We start from the raw sequence: 17,259 nt of genomic DNA on the forward strand, positions 1-17,259 counted from the left end.
ACAGTTGGACGTAGCATGCTTATGGAATCATTAGTGGTTCCCTCTCAATAACATGACTAAAATATTTGTTCAAGCAACACACATCAAAGTTACTGGTGAACGCAGCAGGCCAGGCAGCATCTCTAGGAAGAGGTACAGTCGACGTTTCAGGCCGAGACCCTTCATCAGGACTAAGTGGGTCTCGGCCTGAAACGTCGACTGTACCTCTTCCTATAGATGCTGCCTGGCCTGCTGCATTCACCAGCAACTCTGATGTGTGTTGCTTGAATTTCCAGCATCTGCAGAATTCCTGTTGTTTGTTGTTTGTTTATAAAATATTTGTTATTGTTTTCCTCATATTGAACTGATGATGTGAGTTAATCTGTATGGATGGCATGCAAAACAAAATGCTTTACTCTGTCTCACTATATGTGACAATAATTAGTTAATTATCATTTACCAAACTATTGACAATTAGCAATTGTCATCATAAGTCTAAATAACCTTTTGAAGATAGTTAAGAGTGAACTTGTCGATATAGTACACATCAATATTTGAAAATCTTGATAAAGAACCTCTTGAAAAGTTATCACATGTTGAAGTTTGGGATTAGTTTATCTTTATTTCAAATGAGCTCTCCTGTCCTTATTCTGTGCCCTGTAAAATGACTAAACAGTTAGTTCAAAATTGTACTTCGTAATTGCTGTTAGACAACGTCAATAATTCTATTGTGTGATTGGCTACTCTGCTTGCTACTTGGCATCACTGGTGATCCTCCAGAAGTGCTGACAAGATGGCTTAGAACTGGTACCCATCAGCAACTGACACAGAAAAGATTAAATGAATGCAAAAGAAATTACCCGATTGCTGTGGGAAGATGTACTTGATCGAAAAACCTGAGCTTCTGTACCTCCTTCTGCAACTGATCCTCAACTTCCTAACCGAAAGACCACAATTTGAGCAGATCGGAAATATTATCTCCACCTGGCCAACAATCAACACTGGTGCATCTCAGGGGTGTGTGCTTAGCCCGCAGCTCTGCTCTCTCTACACCTGTGACTGTGTGGCTAGGCACAGCTCAAATGCCATCTATAAATTTGCTGATGATACAACCATTGTTGTCAGAATCTCAGATGGTGACAAGAGGGCATACAGGAGAGACATATACGAGCTAGTTAAATAGTGTCACATCAACAACCTTGTACTCAACATCAGTAAAATCAAAGCACTGATTGTGGATTTCAGAAAGGATAAGATGAGGGAACATACACCAGTCCTCATAAAGGGATCAGAAGTGGAAAGAGTGAGCAGTTTCAAGTTCCTGCGTGTCAAGATCTCTGAGGACCTAAACTAGTATCAATACAGTTATAAAGAAGGCAAAACAGTGGCTATATTTCACTAGGAGTTTGAGGAGGTTTCACTTGAAAGTATTTACAGGTGCACTGTGGACAGTATTCCAACTGGCTGCGTCACCATCTGATATGGGAGGGCTACTGCACAGGATCAAAATAAGCTGCAGAAAGTTATAAAATTAGCGAGCTCCATCATGGGCACTAGTCTCCATCATGTCAAGGTCATCTTCAAGGAGCAGTGCCTTATAATAGTGGCATCCATCATTAAGGACCCCTATCACCTAGGACATGCCCTCTACTCATTACTACCATCAGAAAGGAGGTACAGAAACCTAAAGACACACACTAAGTGATTCAGGAACAGCTTCTTCCCTTCTGCCATCTGATTTCTGAATGGACATGGGACCCATGAACACTACCTCACTATTATTTTTGTACTACCGATTTAGTTTAACTATTAATAATATATATATTAATATTGTAATTCAGAGATTTTTCTCTATTATTATGTACTGCATTGTACTGCTGTCACAAAGTTAACAAATTTCACAACATATGCTGGTGATATTAAACTTGATTCTGAAGACAGTAGCATTGCTTATTATTTTGTGTTGATCTCAGAACTGAAGGATTCATTTTAAAATTTTGCTTTCTCTTTGATATTTTAGAAGAAATTTTCTGTTAGCTTATTGCAACCAGCATATTCAATTCTTAAATGTGTTTTCATTCAGTATCTTATAATAAGACTATTAAGAGTTCCCTAGATGAACTCTAGACTTCACAAGCTGCATCACTATGATCCTTCACCTTATTGTTTCTCTTTCACTGTAGATGTTACACTTTATTCTGCATTTTTATTCTTTAACCTTCTACTACTTCAATGATTTGATCAGTGTGAAACACAAGCTCTTCACTATATCTTGGTATATAAAGGCATCCATTAGTCTTGCGAGACCATGGATCTGCGCCTGGAAAGTCTTCACCCTCCAGGGCACAGGCCTGGGCAAGGTTGTATGGAAGACCAGCAGTTGCCCATGCTGCAAGTCTCCCCTCTCCACGACACCAATGTTGTCCAAGGGAAGGGCATTAGGACCCATACAGCTTGGCACCAGTGTCATCGCAGAGCAATGTGTGATTATGTGCCTTGCTCAAGGACACAACAGGTTGCCTCGGCTGGGGTTCGAACTCACGACCTTCAGGTTGCTAGTCCAATACCTTAACCACCTGGCCACATATCTTGGTACATCTGACAATAATAAACCAATACCATTACCAACACCTCTTGTTATGTAGAATTTCTAAAATATCAAAAGCCTGGATCGTCGAAATGTTTTCAGAGCCACCATCACACGGATTTATTAATGAAAGAGTTATTGACAAATCCGTAGTCCAGAAAGCAACAGGTGGGTGGAATGCTGGGATATGATTATTGGCACAAAGGTTCATTTATTATCAAAGTATGAATACAGTATACAACCCTGAGATCCACCTTCTCCAGATAGCCACAAAACAAAGAAAACCATGGAAATCGTTGGAAGAAAAACATCAACCATCACCCCGCACAAAAAAAATCTCTCAAACAGCAACATGATCGCCAAACCACACCCCCCATACCCCATGCAAAAAAAAATTGTGCAAGTGGCTACAAGAACATTAACCCCTACGCAAAGAAACGAATCATGAAAATAGCAAGAACATCAATCCCCAAACCCCAGGCCTCCTCCACACAAAAAAATCTAACAAATCGCACCAAATGACAAGAAAGAATGAGCAAAAGCACAGAATATAAAGAAAAAAAAACATTAAAGAGCACAATTTGAACTACAGTCAAATCCATAAATCGCAAAACTTTGGTAACATCCTCCTACTGTATTGAGGGAGAGAGAGAGAGACCACTGGAACGCAGAGGCCTAAACCTCACAGGTAAGAAGAATATTGAACTAAAAACAGGAAGTCCTCTAAAGTTGTGAAAAACAAGACCTTTTAAAATAATGAGTAAATTGTAAATACTTGTGTACAAGTGCAGTCTGCTTTTTCTGAATCATGAAATGCACAACGTTAACACAGGCATACTGGAAGGAAGCAACAAGGTTAGCAACCATCTGCTGAAGGAACTCGACAGGTTGAGCAACATCTGTGGGGCGGGGGGACAAGAGTTGTCAAGATATCCCCCTCAACTGCTGCTTGACCTGCTGAGTTCCTCTAGCAGACTGTTTGTTGCTACAGATTCCAACATCTGTGGTGTCTTGTGTCTCTCTGTGGTACATTATCCTTCATTAGAGGTCAGAGTACATGAGTCAGGATGTCCTGCTGAGTCACTGGGGAATCCTGCAGTGCAGTTGTAGGCTCAGAACCAAAGGAATAATATACCTGCCTAAAAGGCAATCATGAGGAATAGATTTATTCGATAGAGTCATAGAGCATGACAGCACAGAAATAGGCCATTCATTCCATCTAATCCATGCTGAACTATTATTCTGCCTAGTCCCATCGAATTGCATTCTGTGGGAAAAACCTGCTTGCATTTACCCTCTCTATACCTCTCATGATCTTGTATATCTTTAGAGGGGAAGGGATTATTCGATGCATTTCCAACATGGCTGTAATATTGACACAAGATTGTCCTGGAAAGGATATGTAAAGTTTTCAGACCATTATTTAGAACATAGAACAAGACAGCAGAATAGAAGTTTGTCAGGGAGGGAGCCAGATGTCTTGGTACATATTGGTATCAACGACATAGGAAGGAGAAGCAATAAGGTCCTGAAGAGAGAATTTAGAGAAACTGGTGCAGGGGGCAGGACTTCAAGTTCTTAGGTCATTGGGATCTCTTCTGGGAGAGGTATGACCTGTACAAAAGGGATGGGTTGCACCTGAACCCAAGGGGAACCAATATTCTCACAAACAACAGGAATTCTGCAGATGCTGGAAATTCAAGCAACACACATCAAAGTTGCTGGTGAACGCAGCAGGCCAGGCAGCATCTCTAGGAAGAGGTGCAGTCCACGTTTCAGGCCGAGACCCTTCGTCAGGACTAACTGAAGGAAGAGTGAGTAAGGGATTTGAAAGTTGGAGGGGGAGGGGGAGATCCAAAATGATAGGAGAAGACAGGAGGGGGAGGGATAGAGCCAAGAGCTGGACAGGTGATAGGCAAAAGGGGATATGAGAGGATCATGGGACAGGAGGTCCAGGAAGAAAGACAAGGGGAGGGGGACCCAGAGGATGGGCAAGAGGTATATTCAGAGGGACAGAGGGAGAAAAAGGAGAGTGAGAGAAAGAACGTGTGCATAAAAATGAGTAACAGATGGGGTACGAGGGGGAGGTGGGGCCTTAGCGGAAGTTGGAGAAGTCGATGTTCATGTCATCAGGTTGGAGGCTACCCAGACGGAATATAAGGTGTTGTTCCTCCAACCTGAGTGTGGCTTCATATTTACAGTAGAGGAGGCCGTGGATAGACATGTCAGAATGGGAATGGGATGTGGAATTAAAATGTGTGGCCACTGGGAGATCCTGCTTTCTCTGGCAGACAGAGCGTAGATGTTCAGCAAAGCGGTCTCCCAGTCTGCGTCGTGTCTCACCAATATATAAAAGGCCACATCGGGAGCACCGGACGCAGTATATCACCCCAGTCGACTCACAGGTGAAGTGTTGCCTCACCTGGAAGGACTGTTTGGGGCCCTGAATGGTGGTAAGGGAGGAAGTGTAAGGGCATGTGTAGCACTTGTTCCGCTTACACGGATAAGTGCCAGGAGGGAGATCAGTGGGGAGGGATGAGGGGGACGAATGGACAAGGGAGTTGCGTAGGGAGCGATCCCTGTGGAATGCAGAGAGAGTGGGGGAGGGAAAGATGTGCTTAGTGGTGGGATCCCGTTGGAGGTGGCGGAAGTTACGGAGAATAATATGTTGGACCCGGAGGCTGGTGGGGTGGTAGGTGAGGACCAGGGGAACCCTATTCCTAGTGGAGTGGCGGGAGGATGGAGTGAGAGCAGATGTACGTGAAATGGGGGAGATGCGTTTAAGAGCAGAATTGATAGTGGAGGAAGGGAAGCCCCTTTCTTTAAAAAAGGAAGACATCTCCCTCGTCCCAGAGTGAAAAGCCTCATCCTGAGAGCAGATGCGGCGGAGACGGAGGAATTGCGAGAAGGGGATTCTCACAGGTAGGTTTGTTAGAGCTGTTGGGGAGGGCTTAAGCTCATTTGGCAGGGGAGTGGGAAACGGAATGAAGAGACTTAAGATCGGTCGGATGGTGAAACAGCAAAGATACCCTGCAGCCAGACTGTTAGGAAGGGCAGGCAGATGATAGGACAAAATTGCTGCCAGTATAGGGTGAGTATCAGTGCATTACAGATGCAAAATCAAAAAGGGTAGCAAATACAGTGCTCAAAGTGTTATATCTCAATACACGGAGTATAAGAAATAAGGTGGGTGATCTTGTAGCACTACTACAGAGTGTCGGGTATGATGTGGCCATCACTGAATCATGGCAGACGGATGGTTGTAGTTGGGAGCTGAATGTTCATGGATACACGTTGTATTGGAGGGATAGGAAGATAGGCAGAGGGAGTAGCGTGGCTCTGCTAGTAAAGAATGGCATCAAATATTAGAAAGATCTAACAAAGGATCGAAAGATGTTGAATCCTTGTTGGGTAAGTTAAGAAACTACAAGGGTAAAAGGACCCTGATGGGAGTTACATACAGGCCTCCCAACCATAGCTGGGATGTGGATCAAAGATTACAACAGGTGTGTCAATAGGGCAATGTTATGATAGCCACGGGAGATTTTAACATGCAGGTCAACATTTGGGAAAATTGTGTTGTCAATGGATCTCAAGAGAGTGAGTTTGTTGAATGTCTACAAGACTACTTTATAGAGCAGTTGTCGTTGAGTTTACTAGGGGATCAGCTATACTGGATTGGGTGCTATGTAATGCACCAAAGGCGATTAGGGAGCTTAAGGTAGTAGAACCCTTAGGAACCAGTGATCATAATATGATTGAATTCTACCTGAAATTTGATAGGGAGAAAGTAAAGTCTGATGTAGCAGTATTTCAGTGTAGTAAGGGAAATCACAGTGGTATGAGAGAGGAGTTGACCAAAGTAAATTGGAAGGAGCTGCTGGCAGGGGTGACAGCAGAGCAGCAATGGTGTGAGTTTCTGGGAAAAATGAGGAAGGTGCAGGATAGATGTACTGTATTCCAAAAACGAAGATATACGCAAATGGCAAAATAGTACAACCATGGCTGACAAGGGAAGTCAAAGCTGGTGTAAAAACTAGAGAGGACACACAACAAAGCAAAAATTAGGCGGAAGATAGAGGATTGGGAAGCTTTTAAAAACCTACAGAAAGCATCTGAAAGAATCATTAGGAGGGAAAAGATGAAATATGAAAGCAATCTAGCAAATAATATCAAAGTAGATAGTAAAAGCTGTTTCAAGTATGTGAAAGTAAGAGAGATGAGGGTGGATTTTGGACCGCTAGAAAATGAGGCCAGAGAAATAGTAACAGGGGACAAGGATGCACTAAATGAATATTTTGTATCAGTCTTCAGTGTGGAAGACACTAGCAGTGTGCCCGATGTTTTCATGTGTGAATAAAGAGAAATGAGTGCAGTTACGATTACAAGGGAGAAGGTGCTCAGAAAGCTGAAAGTACTCATAAGTCACTGAGACCAGATGAACAGCACCCAGGGGCTCTGAGAGAAGTAGAGCTAGGGGCTGTGGAGGCATGAGTAATGATATTTGCGAAATTCTTGAACTCTGGCATGGTGCAAGAGGACTGGAAAATTGCAAAAGTCACTCCACTCTTTAAGGAAGGAGGGAGGCAGCAAAAAGGAAATTATAGATCAGTTAGCCTGACCTCAGTGTTGGCAAGATGTCAATTGTTAAGGATGAGGTTATGGAGTAATTGGTGACACAGGACAAGGTAAGACAAAGCCAGTATGGTATCCTTAAGGGAAATTCTTGCCTGACAAACCTTTTGGAATTCTTTGAGAAAATAACAAGTAGGATAGATAAAATAGATGCAGTGGTTGTTGTATATTTGGACTTCCAGGCTTTTGACAAATTGCCACACATGAGGCTGCTGACCAAGTTAAAAGCTACAGGAAAGTTACTAGCATGATTAGAGCATTGCCTGATTGGTAGGAGGCAGTGAGTGGGAATAAAATGATCCTTGTCTGGTTTGCTGCCAGTGACTAGTTGTGTTCCGCAGGGGTTGGTGTTAGGACCACTTCTTTTTATGCTGTATAGATGGCTTTGTTGCCAAGTTTGCAGATGATATGAAGTTTAGTGGAGGGGCAGGTAGTGTTGAGGAAATGGGTAGCCGACAGAAGGACTTATACAGATTAGGAGATTGGGCAAGAAAGTGGCAAATGAAATACAATGTTGGAAAATGCACTTTGGTAGTAGAAATAAATGTGCAGACAATTTTCTAACTGGGGAGAAAATCCAAAAATCTGAGAGACAAAGGAATTTGGGAGTCCTTTTGCAGAACACACTAAAGGTTAACTTGCAGGTTGAGTCAGTGTTCAGGAAGCCAAATGAAACGTCAGCATTAATTTCAAGAGGTCTAGAATACAAGAGCAGGGATGTGCTGCTGAGGCTTTACAAGGCATTGGTGCAGCTTCACGTTGAGTATTGTGAACAGTTTTGGGCTCTTCATCTAAGAAAAGATGTGCTGGCATTGGAGAAGGTTCAGAAGATGTTCACAGGGTTGATTCTGGGAATAAAAGGGTTATCATATGAGGAACGTTTGACAACTCTGGGTCTGTACTTACTAGAACGTAAAACGATGAGGGGGGATCTCATTGAAAGCTTTTGTATGTTAAAATGTCTAGACAGAGTAGATGTGGAAAGGATGTTTCCCATGGTGGGAGAGTCAGGTACAAGAGGGTACAAGACTCAGGATAGAGGGGTGTCCATTTAAAACAGAGAGGCAGAGAAATTTATTTAGCCAGAGGGTGGTGATTTTGTGGAATTTGTTACCACAGGCAGGTGTGGAGGCCATTTTATTGGGTATATTTAAGGCAGACATCGATAGGTTCTTGATTGGACATGGCATCAAAGGTCACAGGGAGAAGGCCAGGGAATGAGGTTGAGGTGGGTAAAAAAGAATCAGCCGTGATTGAAGTGCAGTGTAGTCTCGATGGGCCAAGTGGCTTAATTCTGCTCCTGTGTCTTATGGTCTTATAATGGATGATTATTATCCATAGCATTTCATTTAACTTTTTAATATCATTTTAGAGATACCTGCCCCAAAAATCCTCTGATTATATTTGAGTTATGAGCAAGCTGCTGTTGCTATTAAGCCACAGACCTTGGTGACAATGTGTTCAGAATGATTTGTTGGCTTCACATGAGTCAGAGACTGAAATTTTTAGCAAGCTGAAAGGGAGTTTATAAATTTCAGAATCATGTTTATTATCACCGTCTTATATGGCATGAAATTTGTTGTTTTGTGGCAGCAGTACACTGCAAAGACATATACAATTACTATAAATTATAATATAAAAAAGTAGTGCAAAATAAAGCAAAATGAAATAGTAATATGAGAAAGCCGGCCGATGCTGTAAATCCAAAGCAACACACACAAAATGCTGGAGGAACTCAGCAGATCAGACAGCATCTGTGGGGGCTTTCTGGTTCATGGACTGTTCATAAATTTAATGGTGGAGGGGAAGAAGATGTTCCTGAATCATTGGGTGTCTGTCTTCAGTCTCATTTTCCCTCTTCTCCAATGGTCGCAACAAGAAGGCATGTACAGATGGTGAGGCTACTTAAGTGTTAGTTGTACCTTCTTGAGGCATGTCTCTTGCAGATAACCCAATAGAGGGGAAGGATGTGGCCCCTGGTGGAACTGTCTGAGGCTACAACCCATCGCAGCCCCTTGAGATTTTGTGCAATGGAGCCTCCATTCCAAGCCGTGATACTACAGGATAGAATGCTCTCCACTGTAGAAATTTGCTCCATTCTTTGGTTTCACACAAAGACTCCCCAAAGTTCATATCATAGCCAATCCCTCTGCAACTCACATCAACATCGAGACCAACCTGACTGGTTCATTTGGAGGATCCACAATGAATGCTGACTCTCCGATTTGCAAGCAGAGTGAACGTTCAACATTCCAGGAGTTCTTTCTGCGCTTGGCTGTGCAGATAAGACACAGCAATGCAAGGCTGCTGGGATTACCCACAGTGCACCTGTACCAGATCTCAGTCAGGAGGAGGGCAAATGCACTGCGGGTGGGGTTGCAGTGGTGCTGATGTGAGGGAGCCTGCAGTGAATTGGGACCGGGGAAAAACAGCTGAACTAAAAAAGCTATAAGAAGGTAAAAGATGAAATATGAGGGCAAACTAGCCAATAATATAAAGCAGGATACTAAAAGCTTATTCAGTTACATAAAGAGTAAAAGGGAGGTGAGAGTTCATATTGGACCGCTGGAAAATGATGCTGGTGAGGTCATAATGGGGGACAAAGGAAAGGCAGATGAAATTAATGGATACTTTGCATCAGACCACTGTGGAAGACACTAGCAGTGTGCCAGAGGTCAGTGAGTGTCAGGGAGCAGGAGTGAGTGCCATTGCTATTACAAAGGAAAAAGTGCTAGGCAAACTCAAAAGTCTTAAGGTGGATAAATCACCTGGACCAGATGGACGATATCCTAGAGAGGTTACTGAAGAGATAATGGCCGCATTGATCATGATCTTTCAAGAATCACTTGATTCTGGCATGGTCCCAGATGATTGGAAGAGTTCAAATGTCTTTAAGAACAGAGGAAGGCAAAAGAAAGGAAATTATAGGCCAGTTATCCTAACCTCAGTGGTTGTGAAAGTGTTGGAGTCTATTATTAAGGATGAGGTTTCAGGGTACTGGAAGATTAATGATAAAATGTCAAAGTCAGCATACTTTCTGTAAAGGGAAATCTTGCCTGACAAATCTGTTAGAGTTCTTTGAGGAAGTAAGTTGAAATGTTGGCATTTATTTCAAGGGGAATTGAATATAAAAGCAAGGAGAAATACTGAGGCTTTGTAAGACACTAGACAGGCCGTACTTGGAGAATTGTCAACAGTTTTGGGCCCCATATCTCAAAAAGGATTTGTTGTCATTGGAGAGAGTCCAGAGGAGGTTCATGAGGATGATTTCAGGTATTAATGGGTTAACATATGAGCAACATTTGGGCAGATTTTGGCCTGTACTCGCTGGAATTTAGTAGAGTGCGTGGGGATCTCATTGAAACCTACTTGTAAGGGGTTTCTTCTTTTATGTTACTGCTAAGGCTAATAAAATAGCTTCTTTGTTATGTTATAATAAAAATGGCTTTTCTGTAAGGAGTTCTCTCTCTCCCTGCTTGTTTGGGTTATATTTATTGATAAGAGAGAGAATGAACCAATCAGTGTCCATGTTATTCTTTTTGTGGGTGATATTCTGTCTCATATGTTTGGGAACCGTGTGCTTTGGTGGGCTTTTTGGGAGGAGAATAGAAGAGGAAGGATGTGCTGGATGCGCCCTGGTCGACCACTGTGGTAGGTCCGGAGCGGCGAGTCGAGGGGGTCGGAGGGGATCGCGTGGTGGAAAGAGGGCCCCGTTAATTGAGCTCCAATGGTTGTGCACAAAGTGGTAGAACTCTAAGTTCGGCGCCTTTTACTTTCCCTTTCATATTGTATCTCTACTAATTACATAGTTCCAGTAAGATTTATAAAGTGTAATCTGTAAACCGTACATTGTGTGCTGTCTGATATTTGATGTGTGAGTTTGTACCAGATGGCATTACACAGCAACTATGCAAACATGAGACACGGTTTGGCAGGTGGACGGGGTTTCCCCTCGATAAACATGAGCCGATTGCCCTGAGCATCACATACTGAATGTTGCAAGTACCAGACAGGATGGATGTGGAAAGGATGTTTCCTATGGTTGAGGTATCCAGAACTAGAGGACACAGCCTCAAAATTGAGGGTCAACTTTTTAGAACAGAGGTAAATAGGAGTTGTTTTTTTTTAGCCAGGGAGTAGTGAATCTGTGGAATGTTCTGCCACAGACTGCTGTGGAGGCCAAGTCCATGGGTATATTTAAGGCGAAAATTGATCGTTTCCTGATCAGTCAGGGCATTAAAGGATATGGCGAGAAGTTAGCTGTACGGGGTTGAGTGGGATCCAGGATCAGCCACGATAGAATGTCGGGCACACTTGATGGGCTGAATGGCCTAACACTGCTCCTACGTCAATGGTCTTATGGCTGGCCATGCATCAGCATCTCCACATTAAACAAAGTCACACACGAAGGTTCTCGATTAAGGATATCCACCCTAACATCTCAGTTATGTTGATCCTAGATCCTGGTTCACACAAATGGTGAAAAAAAATCACCATCGATTAAAAATTTAAGGCTGTTGTCATACCACACTTGAAATATAGTGTAAACAACAGGAATTCTGCAGATGCTGGAAATTCAAGCAACACACATCGAAGTTGCTGGTGAATGCAGCAGGCCAGGCAGCATCTGTAGGAAGAGGTGCAGTCGACGTTTCAGGCTGAGACCCTTCGTCAGGAAATATAGTATGCAGTTTTGGGCCCCCTATCTAAGAAATGTTGTGCTAGCATTGGAGAGATTCCAGAGAAGGTTCACAAGACTGATCCTAGGAATAAAAGGGATAATGTGTGAGGAGTGTTTGATGGCTTTGGGCCTGTACTTGCTGGAGTTTAGAAGAATGAGGGGTACATCTTATTGAAGTGTATTGAATATTGAAAGGCCTAGATAGAGTGGACGTAGAGAGGATGTTTCTGATAGTAGGAGAGTCTAGGATCAGAGGGCATAGCCTCAGAATAGAGGGATGTCCCTTTAGAACAGAGATGAAGAGGAAGTTCTTTAGACAGAGTGTGGTGAATCTGTGCAATTCTTTACCACAGACGGCAATGGAGGACAAGCCATTGGGCATATTTAAAGTGGAGGTTGATAGGTTCTTGATTAGTAAGGGTGTCGCAGGTTATAGGGAGAAGGCAGGAGAATGGGTTTGAGAGAGATAATAAGTCAGCTATGATGGAATGACTGAGCAGACTCAATGGGTCGAATGGCCTAATTCTGCGACTGCCTTATGGTTTTATCATCTTATGGCCTCTGCAGCCATCTGAGGACCCATCAATAGACAACTCCTTTGGAGAACACCAGACACTACTTGAGTGCTTACACTACCCTTCAATATATTTCACTGGGTACACGGTTATCAATCACATTAGCACAACAGCTTTCATCTTTACTTCATCTCTAAGGAGCCCAGGGAGACAGCGATGCATATTCAACAAAATTAGAAGTTGAATTGTAATTTGTTATTTTACAATGTGAATTGCTAAATTTGTACTGTATTGATAATTAAAATTTAAATTGCAAAGCAGTGAATGTTCTAAAATCAATGACAAGATTCTGGTTGGATCATTAACCCATCTGTTATTGAGCTTCCAAGGCTAATAAAAGCTTTAGCAATAATTTCAAGCAAATTATGCTGTCAGACGGATGTAATCCCCAGTCATAATTTTAAATAAGAAAAAAATATTATTGACTTGTTGTTTTAAAAACATAGAATCATACACCATCGACACAGGCCTTGCAGTCCACCTGGTCCATGCAGACCAGAGGACACCCACCTGTACTGAACCAACATTTGGTCCACATGTAAGGATCAGTAGCGAACTCAAGTGCTGGAAACACAGAGACCTTTGCAACTCAATCAACACAAAGATTTATTATATAAATTAACCAGAAAAGCTAACAAGAACTCAGGCAAACTATGCAGAATCTTGATGATCTGAAATCACAGATGATACACAGAAGAACATGGTCTGAGTTTCACCCAAAAAGGAACCACAATGGCCCAACAAAAGTTGGGGGGATGGCATAGCCCTCTGAAATACACCCTGGAGTACATAGGATGTCCAGACATTGACAATACCATGCTAATTAAATTATCCCAAATTCAATAAAAGTGAGAAGAGCAAAGAGTTTAACAATCATAAGAACATAAGAAATAGGAGCAAGAGTAGGCCATCGGGCCCATCGAGCCTGCCCCACCATTCAATAAGATCATGGCTGATTTGTCCGCAAACTCAGCTCCATTTACCTGCCTTTTCCCCATAACCCTTAATTCCCCTATTATGTAAAAATCTATCTAACTGTATCTTAAATATAATTAGTGAAGAAGCCTCAACTGCTTCCCTGGGCAGAGAATTCCACAGATTCTCCACTCTCTGGGAAAAACTGTTTCTCCTCATCTCCATCCTAAATCTTCTCCCCTGAATCTTGAGGCAATGTCCCCTAGATCTAGCCTCACCTACCAATGGAAACAACTTTCCTACATCTATCTTATCTATCCCTTTCAAAATTTTGCATGTTTCTATAAGATCCCCTCTCATTCTTCTGAATTCCAAAGAGTATAGTCCCAGGCGACTCAATCTCTCCTCATAGGTTAACCCCTTCATCTCTGGAATCAACCTGGTGAACCTCTTCTGCACTGCCTCCAAAGCCAGTATATCCTTCCTCAAGTATGGAGACCAGAACTGCACACAGTACTCCAGGTGCGGCCTCGACAGTACCCTGTATAGTTGCAGCATGACCTCCCTGCTCTTGAATTCAATCCTTCTAGCACTGAAGGCCAACATTCCGTTTGCCTTCTCTTTTTTTTATTTTACTTTTTTTTGCTCAGCATAACAAAACATTCAATTTCCAGATACACTTACATTTACATTTCTTCCCCTCACAGATATCAGGTATCAGAACACTTCCATCAAAATATAGACATCATCACAACATCCAATACAAAAACCCTTTTTAGTATAGCAGACAGGTTTACATCTATATACTGCAGAAAAGGTTGCCATGTTTTATGAAAACTATTTGTTTTTGAGTGTACCAGACATGTCAAAAAGTCCAGAGGAACGTATTCCATGATTAATTTACGCCAACCAAAATGTCTAAGAGCCTTATCGGATATCCAACAAAATAAAATGTTCTTCCTCGCACAAAAAGTCAGGATGTTACATCCCTTTGCCTTCTTAAATAACCTGTTGTACCTGCAGGCCAACTTTTTGCAATTCATGCACAAGCACTCCCAAGTTCCTCTGCAGAGCAGCATGCTGTGATCTTTCACCATTTAAATAATAATCGGCTCTTCTATTATTCCTCATAATCCCATATGAGACACCTGCAAAACAAAGCGAATAAACAGGGCTGGTGAAAAGACGAATAATTCGACATAAAAGGTAAACAATCCAAGGACAATGCATACCCACCAGGTGACATTGAGAAAATACAGTCCACATACTAACTGACAAAAAGCCTGTATGCATTCAACTGCTCACCTAGAGAAAACTTAAATGCTGTCAGTAATACAGCTTCAACCATTCTCCAGGGTGGTACATTCCAGGTACGTACCACTCTCTAAGTTAAGAATATCCCCTTCTTATCACTGCTGGATCTCTTCCCATTTCCTTTTTGTAAAAATGGGGATGTTGAAGTTGTAAAAGATAGCGGTGAAGCCAAATTTAGAATATTGTGCAAAGTTTTGGTCACCTACCTACAGGAAACATATCAATAAGATTGAAATTGTGCAAACAAAATTTACAAGGATGCTGTCAGGATTTGAGGACCTGAGTTGTAGGGAAAGGTTGAACAGGTTAGGACTTTATTCACTGGAGCACAGAGAATGAGGGAGGGTTTTATACAGATATACAAAATTATGAGTGCCATAGGTAAGGTGAATGAGGCCCCGATCATCTTATTTTCACTATGGATGTCCAGTCCCGATGCACCTCCATCCTCTATCAGGAAGGCCTTAAAGCTCTCTGTTTCTTTCTGGTCACCAGACCCAACCAGTTCCCCTCCAAGTCCACTCTCCACCATCTGGCGGAACTGGTCCTCTCTCAATAACTTCTCCTTCAGCTTCTCCCACTTCCTTCAAACAAAAGCTGTAGCCATGGGCACTAGCTATGCCTGCCTTTTTGTTGGTTAGGTGGAACAGTTTAAGTTCCAAGCCTACACTGGTGTCACTCCCCCAATTTTTCCTACGCTACATTGACAACTGCATTGATTCTGCGTCCTGCACCCATGTGGAGTTCGTCGACTTCATCAACTTAGCCTTCAGCTTCCACCCTGCCCTCAAATTTACACTGTCCATTTCTGACACCTCTCTCCCCATTCTTGATCTCTCTGTCTCAATCTCTGGAAACAGCTTGTCTATGGATAACTTTTATAAACCCCCTGATTCTCACAGCTACATGGGCTATACCCCTTCCCACCCTGTTACTTGTAAAGATGCCATCCTCTTCTCTCAATTCCTCCACCTCTGCCACATCTGCCCTGAGGATGAGGCTTTTTTATTCCAGAATTAAGGAGATCTCCTTTTTTGAAGAAACGGGCTTCCCTTCCTCCACAATCAATGCTGCCCTCAACACCATCTCTTCTAATACACAGAGGTCTGCTCTCACCCCATCCTCCCTCCATCCTACTAGGCACAGGGTTCCTCTAGTCCTCACCTACCACCCCACCAGCCTCCACGTCCAGCACATAATTCTCCACAACTTCCGCCACCTCCAACGAGATCCCACCACCAAACACATCTTTCCCTCCCTCCCATTTCCTGCTTTCTGCAGGGACCCCTCCCTATGCAAATCCCTTGTCCATGTGGTCCTCCCCACTGAAATCCCCCCTCACACTTATCCTTACAAGTAGGGCAAGTGCTACACCTGCCCCTACATCTCCTCACTCACTACCTTTCAGAGCCCCTAACAGTCCTTCCAGGTGAGGTGACACTTCACTTCTGATTCTGTTGGGGTCTTCTACTGTATCTGGTGCTCCTGATGTGGCCTCCTGTACATTGGTGAGAGCCGGTGTAAATTGGGAGACTGCTTCGCCAAGCACCTAGCACCAGAAAAAGCGGGATCTCCCAGTGGCCACCCATTTTAATACTACTTCCCATTCCCATTCTGATATGTCCATCCATGGCCTCTTCTACTGTTGTGAAGAAGCCACATTCATTTTGGAGGAGAAATATCTTATATTCTGTCTGGGTAGCCTCCAACTTGATGGCGTGAACATTGATTTCTCAAACTTCTGGTAATGCTCCCACCCCCACTTTACCATTTCCCATCCCCATTTCCTTCTCTCACCTTATCTCCCTACCTGCCCAGCACCTCCCTATGGTGCTCCTCCTCCTTCCCCTTCTTCCATGGCCTTCCGTCCCCTCCTATCAGATTCTCCCTTCTCCAGCCTTTCATCTCTTTCACCAATCATCTTCCCAACTCTTTAGTTACCCCTCCCTCTCTCCTGGTTTAACCTATCACCTACTATCTTGTATGTCTTCCTCCTCTCCCCCCACCTTCTTATTCTGACTTCTCATCCTTTTTTCACCAGTCCAGATGAAGGGTCTCAGCCCGAAACGTCCGCCGTTTATTCTTTTCCATAGATGCTGCCTGGCCTGCTGAATTCCTCCAGCGTTTTGTGTGTGTTGCTTGGATTTCCAGCATCTGCAGATTTTCTCTTGTTTGTGAATGTTTGCAGGTGTTTTTTTTCCTTTCTCAGGTTGGGTGAGACTAGAAATAAAGATGAGAGGTGAAACATTGAAGGGGTATCTGAGGGGGATCTTCTTCACTCAGAGGGTGGTGTGAGTGTGAAACAAAGTTACAATTCCTGCCAGCAAAAGTGGTAAATGTGAGATCAATCATAACAAATTGGGCTATGGTCTGGGTGCAGGTATAGTAGTTGAGACTAGTCAAAAGACCAGATTGAAATGGACTGATGAAGGCCTGTTTCTGTGCTGTAGTGCTCCATGACTCTATAACTCTAACTTGAAAGCATGTACCACTCCTTCGGTTTTCTTTGCACTCCCCATCTCTCGTTAGAGTTTTCATTCTTTTTTGCATCCTGACTCTCTTTTTTTCTATTT

At 43.0% G+C, this 17,259-nt stretch overlaps 1 long non-coding RNA gene across 1 annotated transcript in view; it reads left to right on the forward strand.

The window, feature by feature from the left end:
- Positions 1–10,781: 10,781 nt before the first annotated feature.
- Positions 10,782–17,259, forward strand: part of LOC134349077 (uncharacterized) — a 52,444-nt gene continuing 45,966 nt past the window's right edge. The window contains exon 1 of the long non-coding RNA XR_010018580.1: positions 10,782–10,852. This is a non-coding gene — a long non-coding RNA (uncharacterized LOC134349077). The remainder of the gene's footprint in view (positions 10,853–17,259) is intronic.

The sequence above is a fragment of the Mobula hypostoma genome, chromosome 7 (assembly GCF_963921235.1).
Source record: "Mobula hypostoma chromosome 7, sMobHyp1.1, whole genome shotgun sequence".
Taxonomy (NCBI): Eukaryota; Metazoa; Chordata; class Chondrichthyes; order Myliobatiformes; family Myliobatidae; genus Mobula; species Mobula hypostoma.